This window comes from Micromesistius poutassou, assembly GCF_964030765.1.
Source record: "Micromesistius poutassou genome assembly, chromosome: 23".
Classification (NCBI taxonomy): Eukaryota; Metazoa; Chordata; class Actinopteri; order Gadiformes; family Gadidae; genus Micromesistius; species Micromesistius poutassou.
In genome coordinates, this window is record NC_140293.1 from 8,391,702 (window position 1) to 8,403,620 (window position 11,919).

Below are 11,919 nucleotides of genomic sequence, written 5' to 3' on the forward strand. Positions count from 1 at the left end.
TTGATTTGTTTGTGTTGGTTTTTAGCAGCAAAATGTGACAGTATATACACTCACCCTTTTTCAGAACATGTTCGCACTATAAAATATGTCCAGTTTTGTTTTGATTTAACTTCAGAGTATGACTTAAAAAATAGAGATAATCAAGCTTTTATAATCCAAATAATTCATTTTAAAGCGTATCTCTGTTGCTTTTAAATTAAAACAAGACATTGATTTACAATGTCAAGAAGGGTTTTCTAAATGCCTGCCAAGATTTCTGCAATTCACTTTTACAGTACTTTTACATTTGACAAATCAATCAATTTTGGCAAAACTTTAGATTCTACTACCCCAAAACAAATTGGGGGTAGTTAGACAATTTGCAAATCTCTTACATTCTTGTTGCCAAACTGTTAACACATTCTCACTCACTAAAACACATTTTGTACCTCTGTTACAAATTGGCACAGGCAGGAATATGACACGACTTAAACGCAGTTGTCATAATTTACACCAGACAACACAAAACGAGAGTGAGGAGGAAGAGGTGGTCTACGAGGACGGAAGAGTAGGAGGAAGAGGTGGTCTACGAGGAGGAAGAGTAGGAGGAAGAGTAAGAGCAAACTGAAGAAGGACTTCAGATGGACTTGGACTGTGATAGACCATGTGATAGACCACATGATAGACCATGTGATAGACCATGTTCTTGTTTGTTAAATGAGGGAAGCAGGACAAAGAGTACAACCCAATGTGAGCAGGTTCTCTGTGGCCACCGTATTTAGGACTTCCAGAGAGGAGAACAGGTAATTGCTTTGTTCACTGTATTTGTGAGCTGGAGACCTGGGGTCTGTTTTATATGAAAGAGGGCCTCAAGGATATATACATTTGTTATTTTGGCCTCTCGCCCTACAGGATGTGATTCACAAAGCATCATCAAATGCGCCATTGAAACACATTTAAAGGACTGAATCTAACGTAATCGAAAGAAATCAGAACATGGCCATTAAACCAGTCAGGATGCATCACAGCCTGGTATGGGAACTGCACTGCTCACTGCCACAAAGCGCTGCCACGGGTAGTGCGGACAGCTGAGAGGATCAGCGGATGTGAGCTTCCCTCCATCCAGGACACGTACAAGGCCTGGTGTGTCAAGAAGGCCCACAGAATCATCAAACCAACGCACGATACAACAAGAGACTATTTAAATACATATGTACTGCATTAGTTACTTTATCCTTCATCCTTTATTTTTGGATGTTCGCGTAAATGGTCCTCATTTATATAGCACTTTTATCCATGAGCTTTACAGTGTTGACTGACATTCACCCATACATTCACACACCGACGGCGGAGTCAGCCACGCAGGGCAACAGCCAGCTCATCAGGAGCAGTCAGGGTGAGGTGTCTCGCTCAGGGACACCACGACACTCAGCTAGGAGGAGCCAGGGATCGAACCACCAACCTTGCGGTTACCAGCCAACCCGCTCTACCTCCTGAGCTAAACCCGCCCCCTGCTTGGTACCTCACACACATAGCAGCAACAATACAATATAAAGTAAATAGATATTTATTAAATATATAAAATAAGTAAAAACATCAAAATTATTCATTTTTGTTTATATCGTTTAACTATATTGCAAACTCTTTAGGATGCCGGCTGCATACAGGGTGCCGGCAATTGTTTGGACTGGCGTTTATTGCGGTTTGGAAAGAAAGGGAGAAAACAGGACAGTGTGAAGGCCAAAGTATACTTCTGACTCCGTATTCGCAGTTCTCCGTCGGGATGTCGGATACGGAATGCAATTCACCGCCCGATCAATTTATATTGTGGCGACCACTGCTGTGGATGCCTGTTCCGGGTTCCGCACAGGGGATCCTGGGAAGTCGCTGTTGTTTGGATGTTTCCTTAGTATTTGTCGCGTTAAGTGGGGTTAATGGGTTGGGGTTGTTCGTTGTAGGTGTGTAGTTATGTGTTGTTCTGTTATCATGTGTTCATTGTTGTCGCCACCGTTGTTGAGAGTGTCATGTTTTTTGTTGTGTGTGCCGTGTTCTATGTATAATGTTCGTCTTCAATAAAGGTAGTCTGCTCTCGTGCGGTGTATGGGGCGCAGAACTATGGTTAGACTATAACCTGACTGTGTGTACTTCTTGGCCACCCCTACATTGGTGTCAGAAGCGGGATTCTAAACATTCTGCCAAATGTTCCCTGCTGACCAGGGAAACATTGTTCTTGGGGCACGTGGTGAACAAGTAGGATGTAGCCACTAACCCGGCCAAGGCGGCAGCACTCTGGGACTGGCGGGGGTACTACCGCCGGTTCGTCCAGGACTTTGCCACAGTCGCCAGCCCTTTTCACAGCCTAACCGAGGCGGGCCGGCCATATGTCTGGGACAACGCCTGCGCCACGGCCTTCACCCGACTCCAGGCGGTCCTCACCGAGGCCCCGGTCCTGGCCTACCCCGATGCTCGTCGCCCTTTTACATCTGATGCCAGCAACGTGGGGGTCGGTGCAGTCGTCTCCCAGGAGGGGGGGGATGGGGAACAAGCTGTGGCATACTACAGCCGCACTCTTAGTCAGGCGGAGCACAATTACTGTGTGACTCGAAGGGAGCTGCTGGCTGTGGTCCTGGCCGTGTGGCATTTCAAGCCATACCTGCATGGCAAGCGCTTCCTGGTCTGCACCGACCATGCGTCCCTCACGTGGCTCCTCAGTTTTAAGAACCCTGAGGGCCAGGTGGCTCAATGGCTGGAGGCTCTGCAGGAGTATGACTTTGAGATCCAGCATTGGGCGGGGTGTCTGCACAGCAACGCCCACACACTCTCCCTACTGCCCTGTGCAGCCCTGGAGTGTCGCTACTACCTGCGGCAGGAGAAGCGGGCCCACGAGTCTCCAATGGTGGCAGCTGTCCAGACCACCGGTGATGTGGAGGGGTGGCTCCTGCTGATGGCGCGCCAGTTGGAGCAGCGGGCCAACGAGACCCTGGCATTGGTGAGGGACTGGCTGGAGGCGGGGCAGCGCCCCAGCTGGCCGGGGGTGTCGCCGCGAGGGCCTGAGGTGAAGGCCTGCCACTCCCAGTGGGGATGCTTCCAGCTCCACGACGGAGTGGTTTACCGCAGGTGGCAGGACGCTAGGGGTAAGGGCGACATCCTACAGCCCTGTGTGCTTCGTCTGCAGGTACTGCAGCTGGTCCACGGCTTGATGGGAGCGAGACACTACGGGAATAGTAAGACCCAGCACCGCCTGCGGGGGCGGTTCTATTGGCCGGGTTGTCGACGGGACGTTGAGCTGCACTGCCCTGCGCTCCCACGCCCCGCTCCAGCAGTACCTGGTGGGAGCACCGATGGAGCAGGTGGGGGTCGACGTCCTGAGGCCATTTCCAGTCACCACTTCACCAAGTGGCCTGAGGCGTATGCGGTGCCAGACATGAGCGCCGCCACCACTGTGGAGCCACTGGCAGGGGCCTGGGGAGCTCCTCGACAGAGTGTCCGAGGTGGTGTACCGCCTGCGGATGCCTGGATGGGGTGTGTGGTGGTGCTGCACCGGGACAGACTCTCGCCGTACCGCCCCCCTCGCCCCAGTTGTTGCTGGGGAGGGAGCCGGAACTCCCTGTGGTTCCCCGGGCGGCTCCCCTGCCCCTGCCGGCTCCACTGGTGGGGCCGTTGGCCCTGCAGTTGCCGCTCCTGGGGGGATCCAGCGGCCTAACCGGCGGCGCCGGGCCCCTGATTACTTTTAGGACTATGTGTCGGGTGATGGGATCATCGGGGATGACTGACCCCTCAGGTGGGAGCTGTGTGGCGACCACTGGTGTGGACACCTGTTTCGGGTTCCGCGCAGGGGATCCTGGGAATTCGCTGCTGTTATTTGGACGTTTCCTTTGTATTTGTTTAAGTGGATTAAGTGTGTTAGGTTAAGTGGGGTTAATGGGTTGGGGTTGTTCGTTGTAGGTGTGTATTGTGTGTTGTTCTGTTATCATGTTGTGTTCATTGTTGTCGCCACCGTTAATGAGAGTGGCACGTTTGTTGGGTGCGCTGTGTTCTATGTATAATGTTGGTCTTCAATAAAGGTAGTCTGCTGTCTGTGTGTACTTCTTGGCCGCCGCTACAATATGTTGACTACTAACCATGTAAATAGTGTTGTAAATAAACTTCCAAAGCTTTTCAAATCTTATTTGTTGTTTTATTGGTCCTTAATGTGCAAAGTAAACAATGTACAAAGTAAATAAGGTGCAAGTCAAACCGGGAAAAGGTGATTCCGGAAATGATTTTGTTAGAGAACCAATCACAGCCCTTGCCGCCTCCGTTGCGAAAAAATAATGGATGCGCACGTAGAGCTACGGAGAGGGTCTCCAACGACGGGCAGGGCTCTCTGTGTCTACGTACAGCACTTTACAGAGGAGTTTAAACCAGCCTTAACACGGCGCATATCGGGTTTTTCAGAAAATACAGTACTGATTTTGGTACTAACATTAAAAAAAAGTGTCTCCGTCTGTAATCTTCGACCTGCATGTTTTGCATACTGCAATTCCTTTTTTGTTGACTACCTCATAGTTTTTATACCCGAACAAAACTATCTTTGGTATCTTTTTTGCCAACTGGCGCGTTGTTTGACAGTTCCTCTTCATTGGTTGTTGTCCTGCAATTTGATTTGATGGATGAACGTGGATCTAATTTGATTGGATGTTGTGCAACAGCACACACACACAGATGCACACATATACAGAGAGAGAAATAGAGTGGTTCACGTCAACATACTTTTTAATCTTTAGGTTTTGGGGAAAGTAGAAAGTCTTTATGTCACGAAGTGGCTACAGGAATTGGTAGGACCCAAGCGCACAACAAGGTTGTTTCACAAAAAAAAGGCTTTACTTACTCAAACACATGAACAAGAACAAGACAAGAAAGCACCGTGACAAATACACCCGCAATAGTATAGGCAGTATTTACAATGACCGAGCCGTGAAGGGAACAAAGGGAGAGACTTAAATACACAAGACTAAACAAGACACAGGTGGGCAGGGAACGAGGTACAAACGAGAGGCAGGCGGACATTGGACAAAACACAAACTAGACACATGTGAGGGGCGGAGACACATAATCACAAGACAAACCAGGGACGACAAGGAACAGGAAGTGAATTATCTGACACCAACCCAGAACCGTGACACTTTAAGTCAAAAGGCTCAAGTCCAAGTGAAGTCACGAGTTACTGATGTTAAAGTCCAAGTCGAGTTGCAAGTGATTTTGCAACTCGACAAAAAACATTTTGTCAAGTCAAGTTAAAGACACCAAATTCATGACTCCAGGCTGAATCGAGTCCAAGTAATGTGACTCGAGTCCACACCTCTGGGAGATACAACCGGACCCAGTAATCGCAATATTTGGAGTAGCAGTGGGAAGGCTAGCTCTTACAGGTGCACAATGTGCTGCATTGGCCTCTATGTCACTATTGGCTTGGCAGTTAGTGTTGACCCATTGGAAATCAGTCAAACCACCATCACACGCTAAGTGGGTAGAGAGTGTTATGTCACAAAAACATAGACACTCTACAAGGGGTTCTGTGCAAAAGTTCTGTAGAGTCTGGAAACCCTTCCTCTCGTACTGTGAAAATGCCTAAGCATTAAGCATGGGTTCCCTGAACCCTACCCCCCCCCCCCCCCTCCCATTCTTATTTTTTTATTTTATGTGATGTGTGTTGTTTTATGTCATTATTAATTGTCATGTTTGTGTATATAAATGTGCCTGTCTTGTCACCATTGTATAACTCATTTAGTGGTGGATCTCATGATTCGTTTGCGTGATCCAGTTCGGCAAGAAGAATCGTTCAGAATCGTTTGTTCGTTCAGTCTCGTTTCCGGTAGTGGTGAATCACGGTTCTCAGTCAGTCAGACTCAGCTCTTCCCTCGTTCTCATTCTCAAATGAATCACGATCGTGCAATGGTGCAAACGGTCATCAATCAACACAACATTAACTAAGTTTCTTTCAGCTGAGGAGTGCTTCATGTTTGGAATCGGGATGTTGTTGCCCAGCTGGCTCTCGTGAGGTCTCAGTCCTCGAGTCTTCAGCGACTAGTGGGTGGGTCTTGGAGTCGAGTCTCGGAGAACGAACAATACGAACGAACAAGAGAACTGAAACGGGGAATTAGATCGGTTCGTTCTCGTTAAAGAGTCGTTCATTCGAACTGATTCGTTCGCAAACGACCCATCACTAAACTAGTGATTTGTGAATAAATATGTTGAAAAATTCAATAAAAAGATTTAAATAACAAAATGTTGCTTTTTAGCGGATTGTCATCCGTTGTGTTCTGGCAGACAGAATCTTGTCATACGTGAATTATTGCCGTTCTTCAAACATTTGATAGGAGCTCAAACGTGTGGTGACATACGAGTGGAGTGATGTCAAAGAGGGTTTTTCCCCGCGGCCTGGCAAGGGACAACGTTGCTTGAGCACAAGACGTATGGCTCATTAACCTAGATATATTGCTTGCTGTATATGTACGTTCTGATTATACAGACATCTATACGGTATTACAAACCCATGTGTCTAGTTTTCTTAGAAACAATATCAGGAAATATCAGGAAAATGAAATCATGAAAGATTTCAACTTAAGTCGCCACTTCGACAACTGCACTGAATATAATGCTAGTTGTTGCACTTAATGTTGGGCCACTGTTTTTCAGTTTTGTGCCATCATTGAATGATGATGCTCTTTGCACCGAAAAAAATAAGAATCACTCGTGGCTTTTAAAACAAACTAGTTGTGTTTGTCGTTTAACAAGAGTATAGACATGTTAAAATATGAAATGAATGTATGTTGGTTCGATTAACATACTAACAGGCTATGAATCAGAATGATTTTTAGGTAGTGGCCATCCCCAAAATTCACCAGAATACAGGAAATCACATCTACCAAATTCAACATTTTCTGGGGGAAAACCCCCACACCCCCCGTCCATGACTACCCCACACCAACAACTTTCATCACCAGCCACCACTGATACAGACATATATCTACACATAATTTGTTCTTATTTTTAATTATTTTGTAGCTTCTCTCATATCCAATTAGGTGAAGAGTGCGGTCATGTGGCTGATGGGCAAAAACAAACACATCACATCTATGGTATGCCTTTTTAACTTTTCTCATGTCAAGGCCCGAAAGGTCAAATCAACCCAGAACGTAGTATGCCTTTCAACTTTTATGTCATGGCCCGTAAGGTCAAGTCAACCCAGAATACGGTCAGATATCCCACCATTAGATCACAGTAATTAACACATAGCCTAACCACAACCCAGGGCGCCTCCTGCCTTTCTCAAGGTTAGGGAGCTGAACAGGGAGCTGGACCCGGGTAACCCCCACGCCAGCACTGAAAACATAAAACACACACACACAGAGAACCATCATGCTTTTCTGAAGCAGAACTTCCACGGAGGCGAAGCTCCAGACGACCTCAGTGCTGTTAGGGACTTAGAAATATTCGATCTCTCACGCTTTATGAATCTGTATCACCTTTGCTACTTTACTCAATAAATCCGAGGCCCTCGTGCTGACAGACTTTATTACCTCTCCGTCTCATTTTATCTGGTCAAGTAACTAGACAGACAACATTTTCCCAACATGGCCCTCTGATGGTGATGATGAAAAGTTGTGTCCCCCTTAATCATGAAAGTTGCCCATCCCTGTCTTACATTATACAATATAGTCACTGTACTAAATCGTGTTACTATATAATTGTTTTTATCACAAAATGCTTTTATATAAATTCAAAAATAAAATCTGTTACTAGATTTGGTGTTCTCAACATTACGATGTAATGGTCTGTAGTGTTTTATTCACTGGCTGGGTGCATGATCAGAAAGAATTGTTTCATTTTGAGCACAGATTATTTTTAGGTAATTGTTTGTTTTTGCCAGGGGAATTGTGAATATGGTTTGAGGATTTGGTTCTGTGTTTAAAGTTTTTAGAAAAGGGTTGAATGTTTCAAGAACTGTGTCTTAACAATTGTGAACAATTTGTAGACGTAATTTAACCTCAAATCGTCTTCAAACGGTTCTTAGTGAGTAACATACATCTCTAAATCAGATTTTATTTCATGTTGATAACACACATGTTGACATTAGCATGCTAATGTTTGTTGTGTGTGTGGGATCTTACTCTCTGCAGCAATGGAAAAAGAGCAGAGAGAGGCATCTTGCTGCAGCGCACAACTGTTTTTTAAATTTCATTTGAGATTAAGAACCATGATGAGTGGAGGTGTGTTGCGGACACCTACAAATGGATCAACACGCTCCCTGGGCACCCCCCCCCTCCCTGTTTAATGGAGATGTTTAATGGAGATGGGCTCCCAAACAAACGAGCAGCCCTTCGCCTGGCTCAGCACGCCGGCTCCTCATTAACCCGCACGGTGAGCAGCTGATGTCGCTCGTTTCTCAGACTGAGCAGCGTCTGTGTGTCTGCCGGCCCCCGTTACACAACACAGCAAGGCTTCAGTTGGAAAGGCTCATAGGCCCCAATATGGTGAGAGTGGCATGTTGAGCTCAGCGGAGCCCCTCAGGGTTTGGACCGCCCACCACCAGCACCACCACCCACTCCTCCTCCTTCTCCCTTACCCCAGGGATGACTTCTGACTCAGTGTGCTGCTCCGTGGCATGAATGAGCTGTGATCCTCGGCCATGGAAACCATCCATCCATATCCCTTGAAGCAAAGTGGAGAAATAACTAATTATTATTTGTATAATTATGGATATGGGTTGAACATTTATAATTATGTTCTGGCTGTTAGAATTAATGCTGTTAGTGTTATTGATTTTGTTATGGCTGGAAATCATTGTAGTTTCACCATCATTTTGACTGTATTTTGCAGTAGCAGGCTGTTTTTATTCACGTATAGTTAAGCATATATTTACTATTGAGCATGGGCTTGAGTAATACTAATATCCAAAATAAACCCATAGAACACATGGTAGAAATGACATGTGCATAAGATGACACACAGATTGAGAAACAAAAATAACTGACAAGGGTAAAACTGCTATCAGTTAAGTTAAATATCAAGACAACAATGTAAGTTATGATTGTAACGTATGGTTCTGTGAATTCCTGGATGACTGCCAGTGGCAGTACACAAAGTGGATGTCTCCTCCTGCTCCATAAACAAGGTCACGTGTGTAACACATAGGCTATATAAATCACTAGCCTCTCAGGATCTTCTCGCCCCGAAAAGATTTCAGAGTGACCGGTGTGACTGGCAGTCCAGGAATTCACATAACCATAGTTACATTCAGTAATATACTGTGGTCAACAGTGTCGAAAGCTGCAGTGAGATCCAACAGCATCAGAACTGTGGTTTTGCCAGAGTCATTGTTTAGCCGAATATCATTTACTACTTTTATAAGGGCTGTTTCAGTGCTATGATATTCTCTAAAACCTGATTGGTAGAGAAAGCAGCAAGTTGAAGTCAGAAAAGCAGACACTTGATTAAAAACTATTTTTTCAATAGTTTTCCAATAAAACGTTTGGTATGGGCCTGTATTGTTCTTTTTAAGTAGAGGCTTAAAAACAGCCATTTTAAGGGACTTAGAAAATATGCCGGTCAGTAATGAAGTATTGATTATCAAAAGCACATCCATTACTATTAGGTGGAGCATGGATTTGAAAAAGTTGGTGGGCGGAATGTCCAGCTCAGACGTAGAAGTACTTAGGTTTCATACAGTTTTTTCAAGAGTGTCAAAGTCAATAGGGCTGAAATTAGACATAGTGCTGAGCTCATTACTTGCTCATTACTAGTAGTTGGCGGTTCAATGTGAGTAAATCTATGGGATGTGGATGATATCTGCTGTCTAATGTTCTCTACTTTGCTTGTGAAAAAAAATTCATTGCATTTATCAACTGAGAGTAGCTCAAGTGCCAGATGAGGAGAGGGATTTGTTAGCTTCTCAATAGTGGAGAACAACGCACAAGTGTTGTTTGCTTTTCTGTAGATGATATTGGAGAAATAAGATTGTCTTGCTTTACAAATTACACAGTTGTATTTGTATAGTGTCTCTTTATGGATTTGATAGTCAGCGTTGAGTTTGGATTTGCGCCATTTCCTTTCTGTTCCTACATTCTTCTTTATGCAGTTTTATGCACAACCGACGGGTCGTTTGTGCATGGATCATTCTGTTTGCCAGTATTATTTTTTCAGTTTTAACGGAGCAATGTCATCTATTATATGTGTCATTCTTATGTTGACGTTTTCTAGTAAGCCATCAGCAGTCTGTGGAAATGGGCTTGTGGACTCTAAGAGTGCTTTCTCAAAAACAAAAAATAAAAAAAAAAGTTGTCATTTATAGCTCTCTTTCTAATTATCATAGAGCTATTCTGTAAGGGGACATACAGACTTCAAAGAAAATAAACAGTGGTCAGATAAGGCAACAACAGATGAAGTCAACAAGAGATGTAGAGACTAGCGTATTTCAGCATTGTAGCATATTCTAGCATGCAACAGGCCAAATTGTAGTGTATTCTAGCTTGATCAGGCCAGATATGCCCTTGGCGACTTCATGTGTAGAGCCATTCATACACGTATCAATTCTAGCTCGATCAGGCCAGATATGTCCTTGGCGACTAGGGAAGCATCCGTTCATGTGTAGAGCCATTCATACACCTATCAATTCTTGAGATTAGCAGGCCAGGTGTCTGAGAAGCCCAGAGACCAAGGCCACGAAAACAAGCGTAATACCTACACATAGCCACAAGGGACCAGCACCGAGTACACATACGGGTATCCAAGAGGCGGGAGCTCAGCACCATGCTTAGCTAATCAGAGCGCATTACGAAGACCACGCCCACCCATTCATAAAGTCACGACACATAGCAAGGGTGCAGAACTCTCCAGGTAACACATTTATCGGATGCCCTACTAAGCGTATCTCCACGCATTCTTATACAATTCCCCTCCTTTTGCTTCATATACATTATACCGGAACTAATCAAATAAAGTGAGTTAAAAGCGATCCTGATTCTGATCCTGATTTTCACCTTTTGTGATGACAAGATCGAGTGTGTGGCCCTGAGAATGAGTGGGGTGCTGTATGTGATGTGTCAGGTTGAAGGTGTCTATTAGCGCCAGAAAATCTCTTGCATGAGAGTTTTCAGGGTTATCTAGGCTACATGGATGTTGAAATCACCCGATATAACAATGCTGTCAAAATGAACACAGATATCTGACAGTAGTTCACAGAATTCTTCAAGGAAAACTGCAGCTGGCAAATTAGGGGGTCTATAGATGGTTAACAGCAGGATTCTGTTACATGATACATGATAAAAGAATGTTATGTCAGAATGTCTACTATCTAGGGTGCAGATTATGTAATTTAGAATTTTTATAGTGGCAGTTACCGTACTACGATTCTTTCTGAAACCAGACTGAAAAATAGACAGAATGTTGGGGGGGGGGGGGGGGGGGTGGGGTGACAGAATGTAGGGCGGCAGCATTAGTTTCAAGTTTCAGGTTTTATTTATCATGTACTCATAAATCATCATTTATCAGTATTGAAAATTGTTGTGCTCAAATGTGAGCATGGGAGGGGCCCCCTTTGACATGACGGAGGGCCCAGGGGCGGTGGCCCCGCTTACCCCGCCCATTGCTCCGCCCCTGCTTGGACTACATTGTAATATATTTGCATTGATTTCACTGTGAACGCGAGAAGTGGGGTCAGGGTCAAACAGCGGTGGGTTCAATTTGTGGACAGCGTTCGGGCTCCTTGATACGTCCATGGAGTCATTCAGTGGGCGCTTGTATCCAGGTAGGTATCTAGGTATTGGGAAACAAAGGTTGGTAGGTGTAGTTAGTTAGTTGGTTAGTAGTTGGTTAGTAGTTAGTAGTAGTTAGTAGTACAAAAAAGCTGCGGACAAGATGGAGCTGGGCAGCTAGTTTCTTCACCACACGAGAAGGACA